The sequence below is a fragment of the Bubalus kerabau genome, chromosome 14 (assembly GCF_029407905.1).
Source record: "Bubalus kerabau isolate K-KA32 ecotype Philippines breed swamp buffalo chromosome 14, PCC_UOA_SB_1v2, whole genome shotgun sequence".
Taxonomy (NCBI): domain Eukaryota; kingdom Metazoa; phylum Chordata; class Mammalia; order Artiodactyla; family Bovidae; genus Bubalus; species Bubalus kerabau.
In genome coordinates this window covers 72351982-72364333 of record NC_073637.1, presented here as the reverse complement: position 1 = coordinate 72364333, position 12352 = coordinate 72351982, and the positions used below count along the sequence as shown (strand labels likewise).

The following is a 12352-nucleotide window of genomic DNA, read 5'->3' as shown; positions in this document are numbered from 1 at the left end:
AAGAAGGTATTCAAATAGCTAACAAACACATGAAAAGATGGTCAACATCATTAGGCATAAGCATGATGTAAATCAAATCCATAGTAAGGTACTACTTTATACTCATTAAGATAACTATAACAAAAAGGACATATAATAGCAAGTATTGGAGAGTATATAGAGAAATCAGAATCTTTGTATACTCAGTGGGAATGTAAATGATAAAGTCACTTTGGAAAAAAAAAATCTGGAAATTTCCTCAAAAACTTAAACCATCTGACCTAGCAATGTCATTCTTAGGTATGTATCTAAGAAAAAAATGACATATGTCCACATAAAAATCGGTGCATGAGTGGTCACGGCAGCATTATGCATAATAACTAAAAGTGAAAACAACGAAATGTCCACTCAACCAACAAACGGATAAACAAAATGTGGTGTATCCAGGTAATAGGGTATTCTTTAGCCACAAAAAGCAATGGAGAGCTGGCATATGCTACAACATAGATGAAGTAAAAGTAGCCAGATAAAAAAGGCCAAACACTGTATGACTCCATTCATGTGAAATGCCCAGAACAGGCAAGTTCATAGAGCTAGAAAGTAGATTCAGGGTTGCCTGAGGTCAGGCAGTGGGTCGATGGGGTTAGAAGTTTATGTTAAAGGATATGGGGTTTCTTTTCGTAGTGATGAAAATGTTCTAAAATTCATTGCAGTGATGGTTGCACGATTCTGTAAATATACTAAAAACAACTATTGAGTTCTGTACTTTAAATTGGTAACTTTTATGTACATTAATTTTTATCTCAGTAAAGCTGTTACCAAAAAAAGGAAGAGGTAATTCCTGCAGCCAAACTCACCCTGATATGAAATACAAGACATAGGTTTAAACATTTCCAGTTACCTCAAACAAAGAACTTCAGAACAAATTCATTGTGTTCTATTATCATAGATGATTTGAGGGATTTTAATCATGTTAGTCTCACCTAAATGTATTTGTTTTGCTTATTTTACTTATTATTTGATCTCATCTTCTGTGTTTTACTTTCAAAAGCGTATATAAGAACATTTCCATTCTTGAAAGTTCTCTGCCCTGAGCAAAGAAGGAAGGAAAAGAGGACCAGGTGACCACAGGCCTTTCCGTCTCCCTCCTAGCGCTTCAGGTCAGTTCAGCACTAGAGAAACTCTTTGAATTCACTGCCCCCCAAAAAGGGAAGTCTACTTTCTTTCGACATGACCAAATCTAGTAACTCGGAAAAAAAAGAGAAATTTTTTTCTTCCTTTGGTCTTCCGGCTCAGGGTAATATTAAGCCTAGGGTCACGTACGCACACAATAATAATGCAGGAGAATTTCTGGAAAAGCTCTGTCTTCTTAAGCCTGAAATTTTCCAGTTGCTACATGAGAAAACCCAGGAATGAAATCTCACGCCTGAGATCCACTTTGCTGTTCTTCAGGAGAAGCCTGAAGGAGGAGGAAAGAGGGAAGCCACTGGGGAAAGATTCTTGAGGATCACCAATGAGTGCTCAGGTAATGCCAGGTCCCCTCACAAAGCATGGGGGAGGCCCCAGACCGTCTTTGATTAAACTATTGGAGTCTCACTCAAACTGTGCCCCTATTTTAAACCCCATGATCTTGTCCGGTGAGTCCCAGAGGCAAGGCTCCAAAGAGACTGTTTTACTCCCATATCTTCCCAGTTCTGCTGCTAAGCATGAGAAGCAAAGGGGATTGCCTAGAACAAGCACTATATCCAATAGGATTGATTTACAAGCCAGAGGTGGCTGTACCTTCTCCAAGTTACCACTTTATACAAAAGAAAACTAATCAGTTAACAACACAGGACTTGACTAAAAGTTAACCAAAAACCACCACTCTTTCTATCCTCTGAGCTTTCCGAAAACAATTAATTTTTAGTACTTCTTAACCCTGGCTGCACAGAAGCAAAGTGATTCTAATTGGATTGGCGTTTGATGATCTGACAACAGCCATCTCTATGTTCTCCTTGGTACCAAAGGCTCAGCTGAGCTTGAGACTCACCGATCCAAGGCCTGCCCTTTGTCAGGCACTTTCCTAACTGGTCTCAGCGTATTACCCTCACAACAATGCTGTGAGGTCATTATTTGTATTACTTTGCAAATAAAGAAACCGAGAAAAAAAGAAGATAAAAATAGACTCACCAAGGCTTGAATCCAGGTGTGAATTAAAAAAAAAAAAATATATATATATATATATATCAGAGCACTTCATAGTTACCCAGGGCTGAGAGCCTTTAATAGGCTGCAGGGTGCCTTTCCTGTGCGGCTCTACTTATCCACCAGGTACCAGAATCAGAGGCAGCTTAGACACATCAGCTCACAGAACCACAGCCCAAACATCCACACTCCCACCCCGACATCATTCCCACCAGCTGTCCCTTCGCCCCACCTTTTCTGAGAGCTCCTTCCCTGGGAATCCTGCCCTGGCCTCGAAACCTGCCCTGGTGTCATTTCCATTCCCAGATAACACCAACTACTTTACCCCCTAGAGCACGTTCCACCCAGATCTCCTCCCCAGCTGGTATCCTCTTAGACATCCCCCTGACCTTTCTCGGCGTGGAGGGAGAGCATCACCTGGCCAACTTGGATCCAGTCTCTCTCTCAGCTGGTCTGGAAGAAGGTCACCCTGTCTCAGAGCTAATGAGGAAGTGGTTAGCTTTACTGGAGTTCAGCTCAGACCAGCCCAGCCCAGAAGCCAATATTGTTCAAAGAATTAGACACGCGGCCAGGTGCACTTTGCCCCAGCAGTCAATCAATTATCCCTGACTTCCTGGGTTTTTTACATATTGTTCGTTGTTTAGTCACTCAGTCTTGTCTGATTCTTTTGCAACCTCCTGGACGGCAGCAGGCTAGGCTCCTCTGTCCATGGGCTTTTCCATGCAAGAGTACAGAATGGGTTGCCACTTCCTTCTCCAGGGGATCTTCCTGACCCAGGGATCCAACCACCATCTCCTGCTTGGCAGGTGGGTTCTTTATCGATGAGCCACCTGGGAAGCCCCTTCCCCCAATAACTGAACATCCTCTCCATTACTGGGGTATCACATGGCTCCCAGTACAACAGTGCCAATGTGCTGACTTTCCTTCTGGAATTTAACAGGGGCCTTGGACTTTGACTTGGACTTGGGCTTCCCTGGTAGCTCAGCTGGTAAAGAATCCATCTGCAATGCAGGAGACCTGGGTTCGATCCCTGGGTTGGGAAGATCCCCTGGAGAAGGGAAAGGCTGCACACTCCAGTATTCTGGCCTGGAGAATTCTAGGGACTGTATAGTCCCTGAGGTTGCAAAAAGTCTGAGTGAGTTTCACTTTGGACTTTGAAATTAATTTTCTGTCTTTGGAATAGAGGACCCTTTGGTCTTTTTCTTTGTTGATCACGAGGAAAAGACTGGAGGGAGAATTACCACAGAGCCAGTCCCAGGGCTCTCAGGGTCAAGGACACATTTCCTGAGCCTGACACGGGCAATGAGAACTTATTTCTCCCCATTTTTAGTCAGCTCCCTAATAAACTATTAGTCTATTATTCTTTGTGGAGAAGGAAATGGCAACCCACTCCAGTATTCTTGCCTGGAAAATTCTATGGACAGAGGAGCCCGTGGGGAGTCCATGGGGTCACAAAGAGTCAGACACGACTGAGAGACTAACATATGCACACTCTTCTTTGAGTCAGAGTGTTTAAGACCACAGCTTTTGGGGACTGGCAAATTAGGATCTGAATCCCAATTCCAATGCTATTCTTGACTCCTATATTTATCACCAACAAAGATTGGGAAATCTTAGACTAGACCTTCCATAACTGAACCGCCTACTCTGTGCTCATAACAGCAGTGGCACCATTAAGGGGTTAAAAACACTAAGGTGCAATAGGGGTGTTTGTAGGGAGCTCTGAACTCTGCTTAAAAATGGTACCAAGATATGTAAGAATATACTGAAGGTAGAAAGAGGAGATTCCAACATCTTCCATTAATTACTTTTCTAAGGAGCCTTTCAACCCTACTCTACCTGCCTTGAGAGTGTTTTGCCATTTGCCTCCCAACCTCACTCAGACCAGGAACCAACAGCAATTAGCCTCATCTACCACAAGCCTGGTGTTGGAGAAGACTCTTGAGAGTCCCTTGGACTGCAAGGAGATTCAACCCGTCCATTCTAAAGGAGATCAGTCCTGGTTGTTCATTGAAAGGACTGATGCTGAAGCTGAAACTCCAATACTTTGGCCACCTCATTCGAAGAGTTGACTCATTGGAAAAGACTCTGATGCTGGGAGGGATAGGGGGCAGGAGGAGAAAGGGACGACAGAGGATGAGATGGCTGGATGGCATCACCAACTCAATGGACATGAGTTTGAGTAAGTTCCAGGAGTTGGTGATGGACAGGGAGGCCTGGCATGCTGCAATTCATGGGGTCGCAAAGAGTCAAACACGACTGAGCAACTGAACTGAACTGAACTGACCACAAGCCTAGAAGGCTTAATCAACCTAATCTCGTGGTATTGCAAAGGCTGCTAGGAAACTAAAATTGGTGTCGTTGATAAGCAAACCAAATACAAAGGAAGCCACAGAAAGCTAAGTTCAAATTCTCATATAAGTTTCTATTTTAAAAGCTAAAATACAGCAAACATCAGTGAGAAAGCTTGAAATAAGTCATTAGCATCTCAGCGGACACCATTTGGACATATTCCTCACCAAATGGCTTCTGAAAGTGCAGTGAGAACTCTGATTTCTATTGGTAGCTGACTAGAGAGTTGCCCTGACTTTATAACCCTGCAGCAGCGTCTTTGGATTTGGTGGACATACAACTCTCCCCAGTAGGGACCTTGCACAGTTTTCAAATGTAGCCCATGTGATTGCTCCAGGAGCTGTTTTGCCACCCAATGTGTTCAGCCCTGAATTTAGGGATGGTCCCCAATTCCGACTTGACTATTTAGTCTGATCATTAAGCAGTTCCTTTGTCTTTCTTCCATTTATTTGCTTACTTACGCCTTCTCCTTCTCCCTGCCCCCCCAACCACCAAATGTTCAGTCCATCCCTCTCCCACCCCACCTCCCCCTTGGCAACCACAAGACTATTGTCTGTGTCTGTGAGTTTGCTTCTCTTTCCTAGATGAGTTCATTTGTGTCATATTTTAGATTCCACATATAAGTGGTATCACATGTTGTTTGCCTTTTTCTAAATTACTTCTAAATGATGATGAGGCCTATTTAGCAAGTATCTATTCTGTGCCAGATGCTGGGCAAAGTGCTTGGCTTATCTTATCTCTAGTGTACGCAAGACTGAAAGGTAGATCACAGTCTCCAACCCCAATTACAGAAACTGAGCCTCAAGGAAGTCAAATACCTTGTTCATAGACACATAATTGGTGGTTACAGAGCTAAGATTTGGATTCAGATAACTCAGGATCTTTGTCATTGTGAACACTGCTCCTGATTTATAGAGGTGTCCTAGTCACAGCTTCTACCCTGGACACCAGGACCACATCCTTTCTCCTATTACTTGGACTTAAGTGGCTCAACCAAACAGAAGAGGCCTTAGTATACAACTAACTGTTTCACATAGTTTAAAAAAAGTTCTAGAGAACTTACATCAAAGCCAAAATTGTTACTTTGGGCAAACTCACTAATGTTGAAGTAGGCAGTGTTAAACCAGCCCTGTTTATTCATCTACTTCTATATTCCCTCCAGGACATATTTATATGAGTTCATCCAGACTGCTCTGTCCAAATGCCATCCTCTCCATTTCAGAAGTTTACTAAGGTTCTGCTGAGGTTGAGGAAGGTGGTAACCACTCTTAGCATCTTCCAGGCTTAAAGCATGCCAGCCATTCCATGAGGAGAGGAACTCTAGGGTGATAAGAAAAAGTTTCTCTTATAGATGTCTTCCAGCAAACAAATGAAGTGATGATGATATAATCTAAATGTTATCATTTTGCAAATGCCTAGTGAAATAATGAGTCTAGGTAAAGACTAGACTGTCCCATCACATGTTGGCAAACTGGTCACTAGATGCCTTCTGGTAGAAGTATGCAATACCATTTATACAGGATTATTCCTGGGAAAATATACCTGAGTCAGATTAAACCTCAATTCTAGAGTGTACATCCAACAATGTAATATCTTTTTGCATTGACTGTATAAAAGATGTACATTCTCTATAAGGGTATCTCTTACATCCACCATTGATAAAAGCAAAGCATATAACATGAAAACTTAACTTAGTAAAAAGGCTTTTCCGCTGGAATTTAAATTAATGAGATCCACCTAGGATCATCTTTCTGCTGGTGATTAATTTGATTCAAGGATTGATGTAGAAGGCCCACAGGAGTATCTGTAGTCTATGGTTGGATACCAAATGCTTCAGTTAGGCTGTGTGCCTGTGTGTGTGTGTGCAACTTGAATTCTCTTATTGTAACATTTTGCAGTGGAAAAATTTAAACATAAACAGAAGTAGAGAGATTAATGTAATGAACACATGTACCAACTTCCAGCTTTAGCAGTTAACACCTCATGTCCAGCTTTGTTCCATCTGTGCTTCCCTTGAAACACATGACCTAATCCCTCACCCTAGAGCATTCAAACTGACTTCTAAGGAAAAAAGAAATACTGGTCTTTCCTAGAAGCAGACTTCTGGTCAACTCTCAGTTCAGTTCAGTTCAGTTCAATCGCTCAGTCGTGTCTGACTCTTTGCAACCCCATGAATCGCAGCATGCCAGGCCTCCCTGTCCATCACCAACTCCCAGAGTTCACTCAAACTCATGTTCATTGAGTTGGTGATGCCATCCAGCCATCTCATCCTCTGTCATCCTCTTCTCCTCCTGCCCCCTATCCCTCCCAGCATCAGAGTCTTTTCCAATGAGTCAACTCTTCACATGAGGTGGCCAAAGTACTGGAGTTTCAGCTTTAGCATCATTCCTTCCAAAGAAATCCCAGGGCTGATCTCCTTCAGAATGGACTGGTTGAATCTCCTTGCAGTCCAAGGGACTCTTAAGAGTCTTCTCCAACACCACAGTTCAAAAGCATCAATTCTTCGGCGCTCAGCCTTCTTCACAGTCCAACTCTCACATCCATACATGACCACAGGAAAAACCATAGCCTTGACTTTTTGGGCCCCAAAATCACTGCAGATGGTGACTGCAGCCATGAAATTAAAAGACGTTTACTCCTTGGAAGGAAAGTTACGTCCAACCTAGATAGCATATTGAAAAGCAGACACATTACTTGGCCAACAAAGGTCCGTCTAGTCAAGGCTATGGTCAACTCTACTAGAAGTCAAATGATCCTGCATCACCTGGACTATAGGCCAAGCTTCTCAATTCATAAAATTACATCAGCTTTTCTCTCTACCTGACTGGCATCCAATGAACAGCAGCTCTTCTACTTTTGAGCTGGTTGGGCTCTTGGAGGCTTTTTCCAAAACTGCTTATGCTAGGGTCTGAAGAGGCACCATGCAAGTTACTCTTAACATTGCTTATTTGTGGTAGACAATTTTGAGGAACTTTTGCTCTCTGGACCACAGAAATTCATGAGTTGAAAATTCAGCAACTGAGAGGAATTGACTTTCAGGCTCTAACCAAGCAGCTGAGTCTTTGCTTGGCTGCTGCTACCCAGAACACTGCTATATTTAAAATGGTTAATCAACAAGGACCTACTGTAGAGCACATGGAATTCTGCTCAATGTCATGTGGCAACCTGGATGGGAGGGGAGTTTGGGGAAGAAGGGATATATCTATATGTATGGCTGAGTCCCTTCACAGTACACCTGAAACTATCACAACATTGCTTGTTAATTGGCTATACCTCAATACAAAATAAAAAGTTTAAAATAAAACAAGGACTGTGAAGAAAGATGAGTGCCGAAGAATTGATGCTTTGAACTGCGGTGTTGGAGAAGACTTTTGAGAGTCCCTTGGACTGCAAGGAATCCAACCAGTCCATTCTAAAGGAGAACAGTCCTGGGTGTTCTTTGGAAGGAATGATGCTAAAGCTGAAACTCCAATACTTTGGCCACCTCATGCGAAGAGTTGACTCATTGGAAAAGACTCTGATGCTAGGAGGGATTGGGGGCAGGAGGAGAAGGCGACAACAGAGGATGAGATGGCTGGATGGCATCACCGACTGGATGAACATGAGTTTGAATGAACTCCTGGAGTTGGTGATGGACAGGGAGGCCTGGCATGCTGCAATTCATGGGGTCGCAGAGTTGGACAAAACTGAGCGACTGAACTGAACTGAACTGAACTGAAAACCAAAAGAAAGTGTATATATTTAATAGTATGCTACCATCACTCATCTAGGGCCAGACATCCTGGAGTCAGAAGTCAAGTGGGCCTTAGGAAGCATCACTAGCAACAAAGCTAGGGGAGGTGATGGAATTCCAGCTGAGCTATTTCAAGTCCTAAAAGATGATGCTGTGAAAGTGCTGCACTCAATATGCTAGCAAATTTGGAAAACTCAGCAGTGGCCACAGGACTGGAAAAGGTCAGTTTTCATTCCAATCCCAAAGAAAGGCAATCTCAAAGAATGTTCAAACTACCACACAATTGCACTCATCTCACATGGTAGCAAAGTAATGCTCAAAATTCTCCAAGGGAGGTTTCAACAGTACATAAACTGTGAACTTCCAGATGTTCAAGCTGGATTTAGAAAAGGCAGAGGAACCAGAGATCAAATTGTTGACATCTGTTGGATCATATAAAAAGCAAGAGAGTTCCAGGAAAACATGTACTTCTGCTTTATTGACTATGCCAAAGCCTTTGACTGTGTGAATCACAACAAACTGGGAAATTCTAAAGAGATGAGAATACCAGACCACCTTTCCTGCCTCCTGAGGTATCTGTATGCAGGTCAAGAAGCAGCAGTTGGAACCAGACATGGAACAATGGACTGGTTCCAAATCAGGAAAGGAGTATGTCAAGGCTGTGTATTGTCACCTTGCTTATTTAACTTATATGCAGAGTACACCATGTTAAATGCTAGGCTGGATGAAGCACAAGCTGGAATCAAGATTGCCAGGAGAAATATCAATAAACTCAGATATGCAGATGACACCACCCTTATGACAGAAAGTGAAGACGAACTAAAAAGCCTCTTGATGAAAGTGAAAGAGGAGAGTGAAAAATCTGGCTTAAAACTCAACATTCAGAAAACTAAAATCATGGCACCCGGTCCCATCACTTCATGGTAAATAGATGGGGAAACGATGGAAACAGTGAGAAACTTTATTTTGGGGGGCTCCAAAATCACTGCAGATGGTGACTGCAGCCCTGAAATTAAAAGACACTTGCTCCTTGGAAGGAAAGCTATAACCAACCTAGACAGCATATTAAAAAGCAGAGACATTACTTTTCCAACAAAGGTCCATCTAGTCAAAGCCATTGTTTTTCCAGTAGTCATGTATGGATGTGAGAGTTGGACCATAAAGAAAGCTGAGCACCGAAGAATCAATGCTGTTGAGCTGTGGTGTTGGAGATTCTTGTTGGAGAAGATTCTTGAGAGTCCCTTGGACTGCAAGGAGATCCAACCAGTCCATCCTAAAGGAAATCAGTCCTGAGTACTTATTGGAAGGACTGATGCTGAAGCTGAAACTCCAGTACTTTGGCCACCTGATAAAGACCCTGATGCTAGGAAATATTGAAGGCAGGAGGAGAAGGGGACAACAGAGGATGAGATGGTTGGATGGCATTACCGACTCATTGGACATGAATTTGAGCAAGCTCTGGGAGCTGGTGATGGACAGGGAAGCCTGGTCTGCTGCAGTCCATGGGGTCGCAAAGAGTTGGACACAACTGAGTGACTGAACTGAACTGAACTGAAGCATTTATCTAATACTGAAGAAGGGGAAGATACTAATTCATATATTAATTTATATACATATATATATAATTATGCACATATATAAACACATACAGATATACATTTACTTATACTTTAGAAAATAGAAGGATAAAGCACATTTGTTTAATAGTTATCATAGGGGAAGCTAGAGATCAAAGTGGAGAGAATAAGAACAGAAGCTAGAACTGCTCTGAATATAACTGACTGTATAGATTTGACATTAGAACCATGCAAATTCTTTACATAACTACAAAACAACTTTAGGTCAAAATTAAAAGAAAGCTACTCTTAAATGGAAAGCAAATGAAACAAACAAAATTCATTATGTATTGAATGAGAAGCATAGCCTGAAAGGAAACAATTCAAACGATTTAAAAACAGCAATATCACTGTGAACCATGGTGGGTTAGATCCTAAGGACAAAAATCACCTTAAAAATCTTAAACTGTTTTCAGAAATCATTCTGCTAGCAATGATATTAATATCATCATTCTGAAACACAGATAGTAAAGCCAAAGTAATTATATTAATACTGCTTGGAGTCAAGATTTTAGGCAGAAGAGCAAAAATATACAAATACAAAATCAAAGAAGTTAAATAGCAGTCCTACAATACTAAGTCCAAATTCAAAATTTTAGCAGGAACTCATGATGTATTTTCTCCTAAATAATTTTTATCATTCTGTCCACTGAAACAGCCTAGAAACAATGACCAGCTCATAAGCAATGAGCAGCCCTAAAGCCAGCTTGTGATCTTTAAACATCATTTCTCACAAAAAGAGCTAAGTCTCCTTGAAGAAATTGCTGACTCTTGGTCTGGAGCAGGAAATGTACAAAATGTACCTAGAACATTTGTCATAATGGACAGCGAAGAAGTTATCAAAACCCACTGGAGTTGTATTCAAAGAATTCAGCAAACAGAAAGAGGCTCTCAGAGGCAAAAAATGACTGAAATGAACTAAAAGACATCAAACATGTTTAAATCCATGAGGCTATAATTATACTCAACAACAAAAACTCATTGATCACCCTTGGAGGATGACTAAGAACCAAGTTATCATTATGAATCAGATCAGATCAGATCAGTCGCTCAGTCGTGTCTGACTCTTTGCAACCCCATGAATCGCAGCACACCAGGCCTCCCTGTCCAACACCAACTCCCGGAGTTTACTGAGACTCACGTCCATCGAGTCAGTGATGCCATCCGGCCATCTCATCCTCTGTCGTCCCCTTCTCCTCCTGCCCCCAATCCCTCCCAGCATCAGAGTCTTTTCCAATGAGTCAACTCTTCACAAGAGGTACCCAAAGTACTGGAGTTTCAGCTTCAGCATCATTCCTTCCAAAGAAATCCCAGGGCTGATCTCCTTCAGAATGGACTGGTTGGATCTCCTTGCAGTCCAAGGGACTCTCAAGAGTCTTCTCCAACACCACAGTTCAAAAGCATCAATTCTTCGGTGCTCAGCCTTCTTCACAGTCCAACTCTCACATCCATACATGACCACAGGAAAAACCATAGTCTTGACTAGACGAACCTTTATTGGCAAAGTAATGTCTCTGCTTTTCAATATGCTATCTAGGTTGGTCATAACTTTCCTTCCAAGGAGTAAGCGTCTTTTAATTTCATGGCTGCAGTCACCATCTGCAGTGATTTTGGAGCCCCCCAAAATAAAGTCTGACACTGTTTCCACTGTTTCCCCATCTATTTCCCATGAAGTGATGGGACCGGATGCCATGATCTTCGTTTCCTGATAGATAAGAATAAAGGACTTAACCTGCCCTTACTGTGCAAACTGTACCTTGGGGTAACCACAGAGTTTTAAGGGAAACTTCCTCTTTATAGAAGACTTCCACCAAATAAATGAAGGAATGATATAATTAGACTATTATCATTTTGCAACCCCTAGTGAAAAATGAATCTATCAAAATGATGAACTACAACAAACAGACAGCATGTCGCACCATTGCCCCTGAAAGAAGTAGGCTTATGAAGATTTCTTGATAGAAAATTGTATCTATCAATAGTTACAGCAGATCTATTGTATCTAATAGATACAATAGAAACAGCAGATCAAACTTTCCATTCTAGACTGTAGGTCTAAAGAATTAGTCTACAGGAAATGCTGGTGAGAGGAACAAGTTACAGATGAAATGACACTCGGAGTTGCAAAATAGAAATACTCCAGGACAGAGGACTCTGTTTCTTCCATGTATAAATTGAAAAGGAAAAAAGATTAAACAGTTATAGATTAAAAGAAAATTGAAAGAAGGCATGGACCAAGTCTCTGTTGTGGTTTTGTTTTTTCATGCAGCATGGGAGATTTTAGCTCCCCAACCAGTGACCGAACCCAGGTCAGTGAGAGTTCAGAGTCCTAACACCGGACTGCCAGGGAATTCCCCAAACCAATTCTTTTTTTTTAAAAAAGTTCTATAAATAGGTAAATTCCATTTTGGGGTGTGAAAATGGTTATGTGGTTTCAGTTCTTTAAGGGTTCTTATTTAGCGATATGTATAGAGTTATGGATGAA

General features: G+C 41.8%; 1 long non-coding RNA gene across 1 annotated transcript; it reads left to right on the top strand.

Annotated features, from left to right (window-relative positions):
• The first annotated feature begins 1104 nt into the window (after positions 1–1104).
• LOC129626432 (uncharacterized) lies at positions 1105–12068 on the top strand. The gene is made up of 3 exons (XR_008701952.1): positions 1105–1139; positions 1369–1504; positions 11732–12068. It is a non-coding gene; the product is annotated as an uncharacterized LOC129626432 (long non-coding RNA).
• Positions 12069–12352: the final 284 nt, after the last annotated feature.